Genomic DNA, 20,607 nt, shown 5'->3' with positions numbered 1-20,607 from the left:
TGAGGATAACCCACACTGTGATACCAACATGTTCTATAGCCTGACAAAGTACCAGGAAAATGGAAGTGAGACTTTAAGAAATAAACTTTGCTTTCCACAATTATAAAAAGCATGTAACATTTCCCTTATTCTTTGTATCAATTTTAAGCTAGCATAGAAATAGAAAGTTCAAAATCACATAAAAATAGGACCTAAGATTTATATCTAGGCTATTGTATAAAATCCTTCATGAAAAAAGAGCAGAGTATGATACACCTCTATTACAGTGATTTTATTTCCTGTAGTTAAAGTTAAGCATTTATCAACAATTTAGTGCAGCAAAGTAATTACATGGTTCACTGGAATTTTATATAACATCTTTAAAGAATACTTACTTCTATTAATTGTATTGTCATTAAGCCTCCTACATCCAAGTTAAAATTCTTACTAGTTCTCCTTCACGCATATACACATGCAACTATACATTCTCTCCCAGAAAGGCTCCATCCTACTTCAGCTTAGTGAGCCACACTCTTCTTCTCATGGGGTGCACACATGTGTACACAGTATGCGTAGACATATATGTACGCTCAAAGTCCCTAGGCCAAGATCAGGAATTCTAAGGACACGCAAAAAGGCAGGCAAAGGACAAAAATAGGGAAAAAAATGAAAATCCTCGTGAATGAGGAAAAGGAACGGACAGAACTAGTGGAAGAAACCCATAGCTTATGATGGGGTATTTAATACATAATAATAGATTTCAGAGATAAGACTAAGCAAAGTATATTTTAGGTATTAGAAAAGCAATGCACTTAAACCAATAACAGCACCATTCTGGATTTATTACTCTTTTGTTCTTAAGTATATGAAACTATGAGTCACTCAAGACTCTACTTGAAAATCGCATTCAAAAACATCTTTGGGGGCCAGCCCCGTGGTTTAGCGGTTGAGTGCGCGCTCCGCTACTGGCGGCCCAGGTTCGGATCTGGGCGCGCACCGACACACCGCTCGCCCGGCCAGGCTGAGGCTGCGTCCCACATACAGCAACTAGAAGGATGTGCAACTATGACATACAACTGTCTACTGGGGCTTTCACTTAAATGCCTTTCTTCTCAGACAACAAAAAGGAATACACAAGGCATTCTGAATCTTCTCATGCCATACATCTGGATTAAGTACAGTTATCTCATGTTGTATCAGACAGACAGGACTAAATTCTTGAATCTTTTACAGTTTGGTTTTTCCGGTCATCCCATCAAAACTAAGGGGTAGCCATATTTTTTTTCTCCAGTTGTTTAAAAAAAAACACACACTCTTAGACCTACTTCTTTCAGATACTATGCCAAACTCTAAAGGTAAAAAATAACTAACTCATCCTATCCCTACACCTCGTTCACCACCCAAGTCAATCCCCCATCTCCCCACCCCTACTCCTACTGTCCATCAGTTTTAAAACATTCTATCTGTATAGAGGTAAGATGACTCAACATCTAACAGTTTATTTTCTTCGATCCAAATGTAATCTCTGTGAGATTAAGAATCATGTCTAATTGTTTCTAAGCATTTTAAGCACCCAAAAACATAGTCAAATATACTATGATAAAAAAAAGTCACTAGATTAAGAACATAAGCTCAAGGTGTCAGGTTAATCAGAAGCATAATTTAATTTTATTTTATCCATGTGGAACCAAATCTAGTCATCCTAAAGATTAACATACATTTACTGATAAAATAAAGCTATGAAATTAGCAACCAATTCATTAAGGGTATGATAACAGTTTAAAACGTTTTATAATTATGCTGCAAAAACCTTAAAACAGGAGAAAATAATTTGGGTATAATACATACCGAGAATAATTTTTTTTTTTTTTTTGAGAAAGATTGGCCCTCAGCTAACATCTGTTGCCAATCTTCCTCTTTTTCTTTTTTCTCCCCAAAGCCCTAGTACATAGTCATATATCCTAGTTGTACGTCCTTCTAGTTCTTCTACGTGTGACGCCACCTCATCATGGCTCATCATGGAGCGGTGAGTAGGTCCACGCCCAGGATACGAACTGGCGAACCCCGGGCCACCAAAGTGGGATGCACGGACTTAACCGCTACATTACCAGGCTGGCCTCTGAGAATAATTTCAATGAAATTAAGTTGGTCTCTTCTAAAATCAGTAATAAATATAACTTTGCAAAATTTAATCATTCCTTTTCTAAAAAGAACCCTATTGAGATCTCTAAAACCATTTATGTGACCAGACATTTCTCTTTCTTTCTCAGGTTCACAGTAAATAGAAGAAAAGCAGACTTCTGTTAATTTGTTTATTGATGGCTAAAATCATATCCACTATAAAGAGTTCAATAAGGATAATTACACTATTCCTTTAACATCTTCAACCTATTATCTTTTGGTTGTTATTATAACACCTATGAACTAGAAGAAATTACTTAATATTTAGAATACTGTTCTTCCATATCTTAAGTATCCTCCCCCAAAAGTATATATTTTTAGAAGATAAAATAGGTAATACAAATCATCTTTTTTTCTAAAATGACTTCTTAGCATCTCAAATGAACTACAGAAAAGAGAAGGACATTAATAGGAAGGTTTCAAGTAGGAAGAGTCTTCTGCACTTACAGGTACAGGAATAGAGAAGGCAAGGTATGGCTCATGGATTAAAGAGCCCCAAGAAGAAAGAATAAAAGGGGCAAGTTCTGAAAGGAGTGCTGAAAGAGCTCATGCAACTCATAAACACATGCCTCACAGCCCCCACCCAAACAGTAGGACCTACATTCTCATAGCAATTTAAAGCTGTTTCTAAGACTTTACTTTTTACTTTTGTATGAAGAGTCCTAATCCTCTGGCATCATATCCACCAGCTACTCTAACCTCAATCCTAATTTTTCAATGCCATCAATCACACTCCCAACAAGGACTTTAGCACTTGAGTCATGGTCTTCCTCTTCATGTATGCCAGCACCCATGGGGCCAATCCACTCAGAATCCTAGTGTCCAACTTCCTCAACTTTTCAACTCTCCTGATCTACCTCATTCATCTCTTACACCACTCTCAAAATTTGACTCAAAATGTATCATAGACCTAAATGTAAAATGCAAAACTATAAAACTCCTAGAAGATAACAGAGGAGAAAATCTAGATGACATTGGGCATGGTAATGACCTTTTAGGTACAACACCAAAAGCACGACACATGAAAGAAATAACTGATAAGCTGGACTTCATTAAAATTAAAAACTTCTACTCTGCAAAAGACAATGTCAAGGAAATGAGAAGTCAAGCCACAGACTGGGAAAAAATATTTGGAAAAGACACATCTGAGAAGAACTATTATCCAAAATATACAAAGAGCTCTTAAAACTCAACAATAAGAAAATGAACAAGGGATTGCTGGGAAGATGGCAGTGGAGGAGGACTCTGAACTCACCTCCTCCCGTGGACACAACACATTTACACCTATCTATGGAACAATTACCCCTGAGAGAGAACCAGAACCTGGATAAAAAGAACCCCCACAACAAGGGACAACACTGACTGAGGTGGAAGAGGCAGAAATACCCTTCTAGAGAGAAAAAACAACATTCTAACCATGGTGCTTCACAGCTGGAAGCAATCTTAAGGTATAAAGCTTTTCCTGGAGGAGCAGGGGATCTGAGTGGGAGAGCTTTGCCACAATAAAGCAGCTTTTGAATTCAAAACAACCCAGATGGGTGCCATAATATCCGGCTTTGCTGGCTAAAAAACAACGAGGAATATGCCCAAAAAAGCTACCAAACATAAGAGAAAGAAAAGCTTGCTCTTAAAGGGCCCACGCACAAATTCACCCATTCCAGAAACCAACACAAAATCATCAGAAACAAAGACACACAATCCTTTGGTTAAAGAGATTCACTTGATAGGCCCTGGGCACATGTTAGGGAGGCAGGAGGTGGCCAGGACCACCAGGACCACCTCCCCAAGGACTGAGACTCTGGCAGCAGCCAGTATTGTGACCTAATACAGGCATGGTAACACAGACGCTGGCAGATGCCATTGGGTTTCTTCCCTGGCCTGTTAGCACAGGGGTTTGACCCGCCCACTAGAATACTGATTTAATCCACCTCATCTAGGGAAGGCAGCATGCCCTAGGGACTGGCCCCCCAATCAGCGAGCCCAGGCAACCTGTGGGACCCAGCAGGCAGGGTGGATAGGACCTCTGCAGCTGGTGAGTGGGTCCACTTCAGCCGGGCATTGTGTGTGCATGGGGCAGGACTGCTTTGATGGAGTATGTGGGCCTGCGGGCGGGTGGTGGGGCTTGTTAGCTGCAACAGACATGTGCTTCTCAAACAGCCTCACAGGGGATCTGTCCACCTTCCAACACTTGAAACAACTGTGTGCTGCCATGCCCAGGAGCCAGCCCCCTTCAGCTGTGCCCCAGAGAAAGCCCTACAATGGGCCAGCCAAGGGGACAGCTTAGCCTTCCCATGCACCTGCCGTAAGAGCAACCCTGCCACAATAGAAGGGCACACATAGCCCATAAGGGGGCACTCCTGGAACATTTGGAACTGGTGACGAGAGGGAAGCACACTGCTGGGCCTCATAAGGCATCTCTTACATAAGGGTACTTCTCAAGATCGAGAGACATAGCTATCTATGTATTCATAGATAAAAGCACAGAGAAATAGGCAAAATGAGGAGACAAAGGAATACGTTGCAAATGAGGGAACAGGACAAATCCTCAGAAAAAGAACTAAACAAAACAGAGATAAATAATCTACCTGATAAAGAGTACAAACTAATAGTCATAAGGATGCTTGGGAGAAGACTAGATGAACACAGTGAGAACTTCAACAAATTATTAGAAAATACAAAAAAGAACCAATCAAAACTGAAGAATACAATAATGGAAATGAAAAATTCACTATAGGGAATCAATAGCCGAGTAGATGACACAGAAGAATGGATCAGTGAGCTGGAGGAAAGAGTAGAGGAAATAATCCAAGCTGAAAAAAAGAAAAAAGAATTAAAAGAATGAAGACAGTCTAAGGGACCTCTGGGAAAACATTAAGCACACTAACATCTGTATTATAGGTGTCCCAGAAGGAGAAGAGAGAGACAAAAGGGCAGAGAACCTATGTGAAGAAATAATAGCTGAAAACTTCCCTAACCTAAGGAAGGAAACAGACATCCAGGTACGAGAAGCACAGAGAGCACCAAACAAGATGAATCAAAAGAGGCCCACACCAAGACACATTATAATTAAACTGTCAAGAATTAAAGAAAGAATCCTAAAAGCTGCAAGAGAAAGGCAACAAGTTACATACAAAGGAAACCCCATAATGCTGTCAGCTGACTTCTCAACAGAAACCTTAGAGGCTAAAAAGGAATGGCACGATATGTTTAAAGTGCTGAAAGGAAAAAACCTACAGCTAAGAATACTCTACCTGGGAAGTTGAACATTCAGAATGGAAGGAGAGATAAAGAGTTTTCCAGACAAGCAAAAGCTGAAGGAGTTTATCATCAATAAACCAGTCTTACAAGAAATGTCAAAAGGATTTATTTAAATGGAAAAGACCACAAATAGGCATACAAACAATATTAAAAAAAAAAATCAGAAGTACCATACGATCCAGCTATTCCACTGCTGGGTATTTATCTAAAGAACGTGAAACACCAACGCATAAAGATACATGCACCCCTGTGTTCATTGCAGCATTACTCACAATAGCCAAGACTTGGAAGCAACCTAAGTGCCCATCAAGGGACGAAGGGATAAGGAAGATGTGATATATATACACAATGGAATACTACTCAGCCATAAGAAACGATGAAATCCAGCCATTTGTGACAACATGGATGGACATTGAGGGTATTATGCAAAGTGAAATAAGTCAGAGGGAGAAGGTCAAATACCATATGATCTCACTCATTAAGTAGTAGATAATAACAACAATAAACAAACACATAGAGACAGAGATTGGATTGGTGGTTACCAGAGGGGAAGGGGGGGAGGGAGGAGGGCAAAAGGGATAATTAGGCACATGTGCGTGGTGATGGATTGTAATTAGTATTTGGGTGGTGAACATGAGAACATGATATAATCCACGCAGAAACAGAAGTATAATGATGTACCCCTGAAATTTATACAACATTATAAACCAATGTTACCACAATAAACAAACAAACAAAAATCACTGGTAAATGCAAATATACGGTAAACGTAACAGATCAACCACCTATGAAGCTAATATGAAGGTCAAAAGACAAAGGTAATAAAATTATCTATTTCTATGATAAGAGGTTAACAGATACACACACACACAAGAGGTTAAATATGATATCAAAAACATAAAATGTGCAGGGAGGGGAGTAAAAGAGTAGGGCTTTTAGCAAAAGGTCAAACTTAAGAGACGATAAACTTAACATAGATTGTTATTTACATAGGTTACTATACATGAACCTCATGGTAATCACAAACCAGAAACCTACAATTAAAATACACAAAAAATTGAGAGAAAGGAACCCAAACATAATACTAAAGAAAGCCATCAAACCACAAGGGTAGAGAGCAAGAGAAGACGAAAGGAACAGAGAACTACTAAAACACCCAGGAAAAAAGTAACAAAATGGCAATAAGTACATACTTATCAATAGCTACTTTAAATGTCAATGGACTAAATGCTCCAATCAAAAGGCACAGGGTGGCTGACTGGATAAAAATACAAGACCCATATATAGGCTGCATACAAGAGACATACTTCAGACCTAAGACACTCACAAACTGAAAGTAAAGGGATGGAAAAAGAAACTCCATGCAAATTGCAATGAAAAGAAAGCTGGGGTAGCGATACTCATATCAGACAAAATAGACTTTAAAACAAAAACTGTAACAAGAGACAAAGAAAGGCACTACATAATGATCAAGGGAACAATCCAACAAGAGGACACAACACTTATAAATATCTATACACCCAACACAGGAGCACTGAAACATATAAAGTAATTATTAACAGACATAAAAGGAGAAATAGACAGTAACACAATAATAGTAGGGGACTTTAACACTCCACTTACACCAATGGATAGATCATCCAAACAGAAGGTCAATAAGGAAACAGTGACCTTAACGACACATTAGACCAGAAGGACTTAGTAGATATATACAGAACATTCCATCCAAAAACAGCAGAATACACATTCTTTTTGAATGCACATGGAACAGGACAGATCACATATTAGGCCACAAAACAAGTCTCAATAAATTTAAGAAGACTGAAATAACACCAAGCATCTTTTCTGACCATAGCAGTATGAAACTAGAAATCAACTACAAGAAGAAAACTGGAAAAGCCACAAATATGTGGACATTAAACAAAATGCTACTGAACAACAATTGGATCAATGAAGAAATCAAAGGAGAAATCAAAAAATACCTGGAGACAAATGAAAATGAAAATACGACATGCCAAACTTTATGGGATACAGCAAAAGCGGTACTAAGAGGAAAGTTTATAGCAATACAGGTCTACCTCAACAAACAAGAAAAATCTCAAATAAACAATCTAACAGTGCACCAAAAGGAACTAGAAAAAAGAACAGACAAAGCCTAAAATTAGTAGAAGGAAATAATAAAAACCAGAGCAGAAATAAATAAAATAGAAACTTAAAAAACAATAGAAAAAAATCAATGAAACTAAGAGCCAGTTCTTTGAAAAGATAAACAAAATTGACAAACCTTTAGCTAGACTCACCAAGAAAAAAAGGGAAAAGGCTCAAATAAATAAAACCAGAAATGAAAGAGGAGAAATTACAACAGACACCCAGAAATACAAAAGATTATATGAGAATACTATGAAAAGTTATACACCAAAAAATTGGATAATCTAGAAGAAATGGACAAATTCTTAGAATCATGCAACCTTCCAAAATTAAATTAAAAAGAAATAGAGAATTTGAATAGACCAATCACCAGTAAAGAGATCAAAACAGTGATCAAAAACCTCCCCAAAAATAAAAGTCCAGGACCAGAGAGCTTCCCTAGTGAATTCTACCGAACATTCAAAGGAGACTTAATACCTATCCTTCGCAAACTCTTCCAAAAAATTGAAGAGGAGAGGAAGCTTCCTAACTCATTCTACAAGGCCAACATTACCCTGATACCAAAACCAGACAAGGACAACACAAAAAAAAGAAAATCACAGGCCAGTATCACTGACGCACATAAACGCAAAAATCCTCAACAAAGTACTAGCAAATCAAATACAACACCACATTAAAAAGATCATACACCATGATCAGGTGGGATTTATTCCAGGGATGCAGGGATGGTTCAACATAGGCCAATCAATCAACATGATAAACCACATTCACAAAATGAAGAACAAAAATCACATGATCATCTCAATGGATGCAGAGAAAGCATTTGACAAGATACAGCATCCATTTACGATAAAAACTCTGAATAAAATGGGTATAGAAGGAAAGTACCTCAACATAATAAAGGCCATATATGACAAACCCATAGCCAATATCATACTCAACAGAGAAAAACTGAAAGCTGTCCCTTTAAGAACAGATAAGCATGCCCATTTTCGCCACCCTCATTTAACACAGTATTTGAAATCCTAGCCAGAGCAATCAGGCAAGAAAAAGAAATAAAAGGGATCCAAACGGGAGAGGAAGAAGTGAAACTGTCACTATTTGCAGATGACATGATTTTATATACAGAAAACACTAAAGAATCCACCAAATAACTACTAGAAATAATAAATGAATACAGTAAAGTTGCAGGACACAAAATCAACATACAAAAATCAATCAGTTGCATTTCTACACACTAACAACAAAGTGGCAGAAAGAGATATTAAGAATACCATCCCATTTACAACTGCCACAAAAAGAATAAAATACCTACGAATAAACTGAACCAAAGAGGTGAAAGATCCGTACACTGAAAACTATAAAACATTGTTGAAAGAAACTGAAGAGGACATAAAGAAATGGAAAGATATTCCATGCTCATGGATTGGAAGAATTAACATAGTTAAAATGTCCATACTTCTTAAAGCAATCTATAGATTCAATGCAATCCCTATCAAAGTTTCAACAACATTTTTCACAGAAATAGGACAAAGAATCCTAAAATTTACATGAAACAACAAAAGACCCCGAATAGCCAAAGGAATCCTGAGAAAAAAGAACAAAGCTGGAGGTATCACACTCCCTGATTTCAAAATATACCAGAAAGCTATAGTAATCAAGACAGCACGGTACTGGCACAAAAACAGACACACAGATCAACGGAACAGAATCAAGAGCTCAGAAATAAACACACACATCTATTCAGAGCTAATTTTCAACAAAGGAGCCAAGAACACACAATGGAGGAAGGAAAGTCTCTTCAACAAATGGTATTGGGAAAACTGGACAGTCACATCTAAAAGAATGAAAATAGACCATTATCTCACACCATACCCAAAAATTAACTCAAAATGGATTAAAGACTTAAATGTAAGACCTGAAACCATGAAACTTCTAGAAGAAAATATAGGCAGTACACTCTTCAACATTGGTCTTAGCAGCATATTTTCAAATATCATGTCTTACCAGGCAAGGGAAACAAAAGAAAAAATAAACAAATGGGACTACATCAAACTAAAAAGCTTCTGCACAGCAAAGGAAACCATCAACAAAACGAAAAGATAACCTAACAATTGGGAGAAGATATTTGCAAATCATATATCTGATAGGGGGTTTATAGCCAAAATATATAAAGAACTCATACATCTCAACAACAAAGAAACAAACAACCCAATTAAAAAACGGGCAAAAGACATGAACAGACATTTTTCCAAAGAAATATACAGATGGCCAATATGCACTTGAAAAGATGTTCAACATCACTAATTATTAGGGAAATGCAAATTAAAACTACAATGAAATATCACCTCACACCCATCAGAACGGCTATAATTAACAAGGCAAGCAACAGCAAGTGTTGGAGAGAATGTGGAGAAAAGGGAACCCACCTACACTGGTGGTGGGAATGCAAACTGGTGCAGCCACCTTGGAAAACTGTATGGAGATTCCTCAAAAAATTAAGAATAGAACTACCATATGATCCAGCTATTCCACTGCTGGGTATTTATCCAAAAAACAGGAAAACACAAGAGGGTAAAGATATATGCACCCTTATTTTCATTGCAGCATTATTCACAACAGCGAAGACTTGGAAACAACCTAACTGCCCATCAAGGGATGAATGGATAACGAAGATGTGGTGTATATATATATATATATATACACAATGGAATAGTACTTAGCTATTAAAAAAATGAAATTTTGCCATTTGCGACAACGTGGATAGACCTTCAGGGTACTATGCTAAGTAAAATAAGTCAGATGGAGAAAGTCAAATACTGTATGATCTCACTCATAAGTAGAAGATAAAAACAACAACAACAAACAAACACATGGATACAGAGATTAGATTGGTGATTACCAGAGGAGTAGGGGAGAGGGAGGAGGGCAAAAGAGGTGAGGGGGCACATGTGTACAGTAATGAATGGTAATTAGTATTCAGGTGGTGAACATGATGCATTCTATACAGAAATCGAAATATAATGATGTACACCTGAAACTTATATGTCATAAACCAGTTATCCCTATAAAAATAAAAATAATAAATAAAGTTTATATACATATTACCTGATACATATAAAGAGAATGATGTTCTAAATAGAATACAGGGAAATTAATATTTGTTCAATAGAGTATCAGGTTAAGAATGTCTAATATTAAATGATAAAATACTGCTAGTGTATTGAGTATATCACCATAATACCAACTAAATGCCTTTAGTTTCCTCAGTAGAATGTCTGCTTCCATGGACACATTTAACAATAAAAGTAAAAAAAGAAAATGAACAACACAATCAAAAAATAGGCAAAAGACCTAAACAAAAACCTCCCTAAAGATACACAGATAGCAAGCAATATCATATGTCATTAGGGAATTGCAAATTGAAATGACAATGAGGTACCACTAAATACCTATTAGAATGGCCAAAATCTCAAACACCAAATGTTGGAGAGGATGTGGAAAAACAGGAACTCTCATATGTTGCTGGTTAGGGAACACACAATGGTACAAACATTTTGGAAGACAGTTTGGCAGTTTCTTACAAAACTAAACTTATTCTTACCACACAATTCAGTAATAGCGCTCCTTGGTATTTACTCAAAAATGTTGTATGCCCACACAAAAGCCTACATGTGGATATTTATAGCAACTGTATTCATAATTGCCAAAACTTGGAAGCATCCGAGATGTCCTCCAGTAGGTTAATGGATAAATAAACTGTAGTACATCCAAACAATGGAATATGATTCAGTGCTAAAAAGAAATGATCTATCAAGCCATGAAAAGACATGGAAAAACTTAAATGCATATTATTAAGTTAAAGAAGCCAATTTGAAAAGGCTATACTGTATGATTCCGACTATATGACATTCTGGAAAAGGCAAAACTAAAAAGACAATAAAAAGATTAGTGGTTGCCAGGGGTTAGAGAGGAGGGAGGGATGAACAGACAGAGGATTTTTAGGGCAGTGAAACTATTCTGTATGGTACTGTAATGGGGGATCCATGTCATTATACATTTGTCAAAACTCACAAAAAGTACACCAACAAGAGTGAAGCCTAATGGTAACTACGGACTTTGGGTGATAATGCTGTGTCAATGCAGGTTCATCAATTATAACAAATGTTCCACTCTGGTGCAAGATGTTGCTAATGGCAGAGGCTGTGCATGTATGGGAGCAGGGGGTACATGGGAACTCTCTGTATTTTCTGCTCAATTTTGTCGTGAACCTAAACTGCTCTAAAAAATAAAATCTGTTTTTCAAAAAAGGGAGGGAGGGAAGAGTGAGTTATCAACCCCAAAAAGAACCAGAGGCACTTTAAATGCATATTGCTAAGTGAAAGAAGCCAATATGAAAAGGTTATATGCTATTTGTTTTTACCTATATGACATTCTGGAAAGGGCAAAATTACGGAGATAGTAAAAAGATCTGTGCTTGCCAAGGGTTCAAGGGGAGGAAGAAAGGGATGATGAATAGGTGGAGCACAAGGCATGAATTATTCTGTATGATACTGTAATGGTAGAAACATGACATTCTGCATTTGTCCAAATCCATAAAACTATACAACACAAAGAGCTAACCCTAACATAAACTATGAACTTTAGTTATTAATATTAATATTGGTTCATTAATTGTTAAGAAATGTATCATACTAATGCAAGATAATAATAGGGAAAATTGTGTACTGGGAGAGAGAGGGTCCATGAGAACTCTGTGTACTTTCAGCTCAATTTTTTATAAACATAAAACACCCCTTTAAAAATAAAGTCTATTAATTTTTAAAAATGCAATACAGTCATGCATTGCTTAATGATGGGGATACATTCTGAGAAATGTGTCATTAGGCAATTTCATCACTGTGCAAACACCACCGAGTGCTCTTACACAAACATACATGGTATAGCCTACTACATACCCAGGCTATATTGTACTAATTTTATGGGACCACCATCGTATATGTGGTCTGTCATTGACCGAAGCGCCATTATGCGGCGCATGACTATATAAGATAAGGAAATATATAGGCCAATTTTTCTCATCAAGATAAGGAAGGAGAGGGGAAGGGAGAGGACAGAAGGGGAGATTCAACTGACCCAACACTATTTATTGAGAAGACCCATTCTTTCTCCACTTCTCTACAGTCTGACCTTTGTCATAATTGAAGTGACCACATATTTGGGTCTGTGTCCTGACTATTTTGTTCCTATATATTTTTTAAAAGTAATATACATGTGTGCATCAAAATGTTCACAGCAACACAATTTTTTTTTTTTTTTGGTGAGGAAGATTGGCCCTGAGCTAACATCTGCACCCATCTTCCTCTATCTTGTAGTGGGACGCTGCCAAAGCATGGCTTGATGAGTGGTGCATAGGTCCACACCCAAGATCCGAATCCATGAACCCCAGGCTGCTAAAGTGGAGTGCACAAACTTAACCACTACGCCACTGGGCCAGGCCCCACAGCAACACTATTTTAAGAGTCCTAGACTAGAAACAATCCAAATATTTACCAATAATAGAATAAATAAATTATGATATACTCAGACTATAAAGCAATAAAAATAATCAAACTATGTCTCTATGTAACAATACAGATGAACTGTACAAATGTTAACTGAAAAAAAAAACAAAAAAATTATATACTATTTGATTCTATTGATATAGAGTTCAAAGAAAGTAATATTAATTTATGATGATAAAAAGTGAGAATAGTGATTACCTCTAGGGAGAAGGGGAGGACGGACAGAGATTAGGAGGGAACACAAGAAAGGCTTTTGAATACCGGTAGTACTCTAGATTTGTGTGACAGTTTCACAGGTTTGTTCACTTTGTAAAAATTTGTGAAGCTTCAAACTTAACGATTCATGTGCATTTTAGTATCTCTGCTATATATTTATGAAAAAGTTGTTTAAAAACACTATATAAAGAAAGAATTTGCTAAATTTTAAAAAGCATATGCTTCATCTTCTCAACAAATTTCTAAAAACGGCCCACTAAAATAGAAGGATCAGAATCAGAATCAAGGATGCTAAAAACAGATGTGTGCAATATAGGACATTTTAAGAAGCTCTCCAATAATACAAAAAAGAAGAACAAAGAAATGAAAAGAATAAAAGATAAAATATACAGAAGAAAAAATACATGTTAAAATTTCAAACAAAAAAATAGTGAGCAAAGCTATATTAGGAGAAAAACACAAGAAGTTAATGTTTCTAAGCAAAATATGACTAAGCAATGAAAGTAAACAGGAAAAAAATGTGTCAACTTATTTTGATAATAAAATTCATAATGGAGAAATAAAAGCAATAAATGTTTATAAGTTAAAAAAATTTAATATATTAGAAAGACAAAATATAATAGCACTGAAAGATTTTAATGTTCCTGTCTTGCTCTGACAGAATAAGTAGGAAAAAAAGTTCACAGAATGTTTCTAAAAATTGATGATATATTAAGCCATAAAAAAATCTCAGCAAATTCCTAGAGAAAAATTATACCAACTACATACATTCTTCTCTACATTCATACATTCTTCTCTAATCACCAAGCAAAAAAGAAGTTACAACTAAGGAAAAAATAATAAATTGAAAACAAAGGGAAAAAAGTTGACAAACTTGAAACTTAAAAACATTCTGTTAAGTGTTGTTTGGTCAAAGTAAATGAAAATTGCAATGATCTGCTTCTGGGCAAGATGAAGCAGCTTATGGCACACAGCTCTACCAAAGAAACAGCTAAAGAGGCCAAGATTAGGGATACAGAAAAAAAGCCCAAAAGTGAGTTGAACTTATGTGGCCAGTTTTCCCTTAGGCGCATTTCCCAATTCTAAACATAGGGCAAAACTTAGAAAATTCAGGTTTTCCCCTGGGCAAAGGGCCACTGCTAAGGGACAGAGAAACAAGGAGACATTTTGTTGGACTGACAAAAATAGAGAGACAAAATTGGGAAGGGATTAAAGCACACAGCTGGATTTTCCATCAAGATGACTGCAGAGAATTCTGAAGTTACACAGATATATAAAAAACAAAACTTAAAAGGTAACATTATGTCCAACACCAATACAATAATTTTGAAAATTTTAATGAAATTTATAATTTTCTAAAAATTACATATTAACAAAATTCACTCATAAAAAATACTGAAACCTGACAGCCATGTTTTTCAAAGAAGGTCTACCTTTAAAATGCCCTAAAAATTATTTTAGAGCTTAGTTCACTCAAACTTTCACAAAACAGTTTACAGTAGCCGCCCCTTATCCACGGGGGATACACATTCCAAGACCCCCTCCAGCGGATGAAACCAACGACAGTACAGAACCCCAAATATACCATGTTTTTCCTATACTAAGCACTTACCATACACTGTGGCTGTAACTTTTCCAGTTTGAGGTGTGACAGCAAAACTAGCGTGAAATTTGTTTCTCCTTCTTCACAATTTTATGGATAGAAGATTCGTTCTCACTGTAGATCTTAGTAACCTCAGTATATGATTTTTTTTCTTTCCTTAGTAAGTCAAGAACTTTCATCTTTTCACTTAAAGGAAGCACTCTACAGCCTCTCTTTGGCATATCCGAATTGCCAGCATCGCTACTCTTGTGCATTGGGGCCATTGTTAAGAAAATTAAGAGTTACTTGAACACAAGCACTGTGATGGTATCACAGTCAATCTGATACCTGAGACAGCTACTAAATGACTAAGGGGCAGGTAGCATATACAGCGTGGATACCCTGGAAAAAGGTTTGATTCACGCCCTAGGCAGGGTGGAGTGGGATGGTACAAGATTTTATCATTCTATTCAGTATGACGTGCAATTTAAAACTTATAAATTGTTTATTTCTGGAACCTTCCATTTAATATTTTCAGACCACAGTTGACCTCGGGTAGCTGAAACTGTGCAAAGCTAAACCAAGGATAAGGGAGGACTACTGTATTACTAACATAAATAAACTATCCTCTATCATAGAAAAAGTTGGAAATAACCCAATTCATTTTACATAATGAATACAAAAACCAACTACCAAACCAATCTCTATCTACTATCAACTACAGACCAATCTCTAACATTCATCCTGCAGTTCCAGGTTATATGCTAGGTTCTAGAAATATCGTAGCAAATTTTCTATCACATCATCTATCTTAGAAAATTTGTCGTATCACATAAAGTGTGAAAATGGATGGGATACCAATTAAAAACAGATGATGGATCTATAAAGACATCAGCACTTATAACATGATGCTTTCATTTTTGACAAAGGTGTTAATGCTACCCAGTGAGGAAAAAAAAAAGTTTTCCAAAAAAATAGTGATGGAATAACTAGATATCCATATGGGAAAAAAATGAACCTCAATTCCTACCCCACACTATACACACTAAAATTAATTTGAGATGAATCATACACACAAACATAAAAGCTAAAACCACAAGGCTTTAAGAAGAAAACAGAAGAATATTTTTCTGACCTTGGATTAGGCAAGCAAAGGTTTCAAACTTAAGCAGGACACAAAAAAGCACTAACCATAAAAGAAAAATAATTGATAAATTAAATTTCAGTGAATTTAATAACTCCTGCTTATCAAAAGACACTTAAGAAAATGAATCAGCAAGCTACAAAATTGGAGAAAATATTAGGAAAACATATCTGACAGAAGATCACTGTTCAGGTTATGTAAAGAACTCTTCCAACAAAGAGAGAAACAACCTAATAAAAACTAAAATTAAAAGTAAATGGAAGACTATAAATTACTTTGAAGTGTATCCAAAAAACGGAGTAATGGATGCATAGAGGAACAGATGAATTAATACATGTTAAAGCAGGTATAGTTAAATCTAGAATGTAGGTGGTGAGTATGTGGGCGCTTACAGTAAAATTCATTCAACTTTTCTATATATTTAAATGTTTTCTTAGTAAAATCTTGTTTGAAAAATATCAGAGATCCAAAGATTCACTAAGGAGGTAAGACTGAGCTGAGAACTAGAAAGAGGCAGTGATAAGATCTGAGGTCAGTTCTAAGCAGAGTACAAATGTCTTAAAACAAAATAAAGTATCATGTATGGAAGTAAAAGAAATAGAAACAACGGTAAAAGTAAGTAAAAGAGAAAGTCATCGAAAACGAGCAGCAAGGTAGGTAAGAACTAGATCATATACCAAGATGATGAATTTCGATTTCACTTTAAATGTAAAAAGAATTTATGATATAGGCACAAAAATCCTAAATATCAGCAAATTAAGTTTAAATATACATTAGAACTGTGCTATTTAATACAGTAGCCACATGTGGCTACTGAGATTTAAATTAATTTAAATTAAAACTCCAGCTCTTCGGTTGCACTAGCCACAATTCAAGTACTCAGTAGCCATGTGTGGCTAGAAGGCGCTGCACTGGGCAGCAGAGATTATAATAGAACATTTCCATCATCACGGAACATTCAGTTGGACAGTACTGCTTTAAAGAAAATATACATATCATAAACATAATGGCAACAAAAAGAAACTAAGTAAGGCAAGATTGATGACACAATGGTGGAAAACAAAGTAAAAAAGAAATAGATGCTCTGATCTCAGCCTAATCTATTTGAATACTTGGTTTATTTGAACCAATTTTATAAGCTAGCATGGAGAAAATATAGGCCCCTCTCGCAGGAAATACATACTTCCCTATTTCACAAAACAGCCCACATTTTTTCACATCTCTGAAAACAGGACTTATCTTACAATAGATGACATATCATAGTTTAATTGGCACAGGTCTTTCTTATCCAGTGGACATAAAATAAGGGCCTGGTCTTACAATTAATGCCACCTTATTTGGTTAAACAAGGTACAGAAAACATGGTTCTGTGTGAACAACAGAGTTGTCTGATAACTTTCTCAAACTTCATTACTTAAAGTTGCAGAACTAAATATGCCTGTGATTCACAATTTGTTCTCATGCATTTGTCTTCAGAATCTTAAGCCTTAGCAAGACGCCTTGAACCGATATATAAGGCTTCTCTGAAGTGACTTCTGAAAGTATTTTCATGAATAAATATAAAACCATACCCAATTAATTAGATAACAGGATTATGCCACAAATTAGGAGTAGTTAATCTGTGACTCCACAATCAAATCCAGTTCTTCAATGCTCTACCTGCAGCCTGTGAAGTCATCATCATGGACTAAACATTCTATAACTAAACATTATACAATATATTTGAAATAATACCGCAAGAAGTAGAGAAGCACATAAAATATAGAGCCACAAATCAATTTTCCTAGAAATTTTACAAATTACTTTAAAATTTTATTGCAATTCTTCAACAATGACATACAAGTTTTCTATATTTTACCTTTTGTAAGACTGGCTCTGCTTTGGGTATAAAAATGACTAGATGTGTGTTCAATAACAAAAAAATAACAATCCAACCAAAAAAATGTATGTCCCTGATTTTCCTTACCCACCTCAAAAGTTTACATTTTCTCAACCATGTCTCAAAGTCCATTCCCATTTATGCATCATCCTTTCAGTTCTGGGAGGAAACTGAAATACTATATATTGCAGGTTTTAAAAAAGTCTGAAGTTGTTAAATGTCTACTCTTCCACCAATGTGATGAGGGTAGCGAATTTTTTTTAATTAAAAACATTAAGATATACTATAAAATTTATTTTAAACTCATGTGCTGGAACTAAGTACCCTCCCTCCATCATTTCAACAATGATCAATAAAAAGTTCACTTTATTTTCTATACAACTGGATAGGGCAAAAGTAATTCTTAACTTCAGTGTTCCATTTTAAAATTCTAACAAATTTACTAGGTCAGACATTAATACCAAAGTATCAGCTCACACTAATGAGAGTTACACACTTTAAAAAAGTGTTCAGGGGCCGGCCCAGTGGCATAGCGGTTGGGTGCGCACGCTCCGCTGTGGTGGCCTGGGGTTCGCAGGTTTGGATCCCGGGCACGCACCGACGCACCGCTTGTCAGGCCATGCTGTGGTGGCATCCCATATAAAGCAGAGGAAGATGGGCACGGATGTTAGCCCAGGGCCAATCTTCTTCGGCAAAACGAGGAGGATTGGCATCGGATGTTAGCTCAGGGCTAGTCTTCCTCACAAAAAAAAAACAAGTGTTCAGTTGAATTTGAAGACACTTCTGTGGCATGTCAATCCCACGCCTTTGTTAACTTGCAGTAGATTCACAACCGCAGTTGGTTAAAACAATTAATCCATCAGATTTTTTTAGGAAAGGAACTGCCTCCTAATCATTTTAGAGGCCAGTAATCATTCTTTCCCTCCGAATGTACTAATACATATCTCTTGAATGTTAATTGTAAAAACATTTTTAGCTATTATATACTGAGCAAACATATAAAAATTTCCCCATGTTACAACTGTGAATCTTTCAAAAAATGTTTAACATATATTTGGCACCAGATATAATGATTTCTTCGTGCTTCAGTGAACAAGATTTACTACCCCAAAAGAAGTTTCCTGGGACAAAAAATCTTGAGGCTCACCATACAAAAGCAATTAAGAACTCTCTTTATGAGGGATTACTGTGATTTTCTTAAATTCTCCTCTGAAATAGTAAATGAATGAGACTGAAAGCATCTATCAGGCCATATTCAATTTCAATAATGAATGACATATTAATAGACTAGATAATGCAAAACTGAACACCAGAAATATGAGAACACAAAGTTATCCTAATTTTATCTTGTATCTGCCTTTAAACCAAAATTGTCTTACCATTATATCTGTAATTACATAAAAAAATTAGGCATAATCATTGAAATTCTCTATGTGTGAACAACAGATCTTCACATTTAAGCAAAGATTCTTTCTTTTCTTCAACCACAGTTGCGATAACAAACTCTTAAATGTTCTTTTCCTTTTACTACAATATAAACAATACAACACTTATAGAGTCACTGAACATTTACATATGCAAATAACAAAACTTATGGCTAGATTGAACTACTACTCTTGGAGAAACACTTAAGAACTATAAATTTATATTTAGGGATAAAATAAGAAAATAAAGAAAAGCAAGGCATTACCTAGAAAATAAATCTAAATGCCAGATAAAATACATAAATACAAATAAAACCTAAATTTCCTACCTAGCAAGGTATGCAATAATTATAATAGATGAATATTTGTAAAATTTTAATTAAACTAGATGAGTACATGCCCTTGAAAAATTAAATGTAGTAAAAGAATAGCTTTTGTAATTCTGTTTAATCCTCTCAACAGTTATCAGAAAGGAGATAGTCACATATATTCTCTTTCACCCTACATAGGAAATAGTTTCCTTTCAAAATAGCAATAAACAAATCATTGTAAAAATATTTTCCACAGAATTTTAATAGAGCAGTCAATCTGGACATGAGAAAGTAAAACGACTCCAAGCAGAGAAAAGCAATAAATTTATTGCTAGTAACGTTTAAAAGATAATTAGGTCTTTCTTTTTCTTTCTCTTTTTTTAAATTTTTTTTATTTGAGAATATGAGATGGGAAAGGGGGTGGAGTCTTGCTTATTTTTTTTTATTCAATCACAACTTCCTAAGACCATTCAAGATAGATTCCCTGCATATTCTTTGACTGGATCCTAACTGCATGCAACCCTACCGGGAACATAACTAAGGGAAACGTATGGTATGCAGTTGAGAAAGGCAGACAAGTAGGAAATGAAAATAGACAACTACTATTTCAGCAGAAACAGAACTTTGCAAATGGGAAATAATCCAAGATCAGGTTTAGTCATATTAAAGTAAAAATGGGAGTTTACCAAAGAAGAAAATGAATTATTTTTGCCAATTCAGCAGAAAAATAAATACACAATTAATTAGGCAAGACTACATCAGTCAATCTTATTGCTTTATAAATGGCTAAAATCTTAGACTGGTCTTTCCAGCTACTTATGTAACAGATAATACTATGCCCTGAAAATAAGAAAGGGGAAAATAATTATAAAACGCAAAAAGCAGCTTCTCAGACTAAACAAATCGTAGAGCTTTGCAGTT

General features: G+C 35.7%; 1 protein-coding gene across 3 annotated transcripts in view; it reads right to left on the bottom strand.

The window, feature by feature from the left end:
- RNGTT (RNA guanylyltransferase and 5'-phosphatase) overlaps positions 1–20,607 on the bottom strand; it is a 308,561-nt gene that overhangs the window by 161,783 nt on the left and 126,171 nt on the right. The gene's annotated exons all lie outside the window — the stretch shown is intronic.

The sequence above is a fragment of the Diceros bicornis genome, chromosome 23 (genome assembly GCF_020826845.1).
Source record: "Diceros bicornis minor isolate mBicDic1 chromosome 23, mDicBic1.mat.cur, whole genome shotgun sequence".
Lineage (NCBI taxonomy): Eukaryota > Metazoa > Chordata > Mammalia > Perissodactyla > Rhinocerotidae > Diceros > Diceros bicornis.
This window is presented reverse-complemented; position numbering and strand designations above follow the sequence as displayed.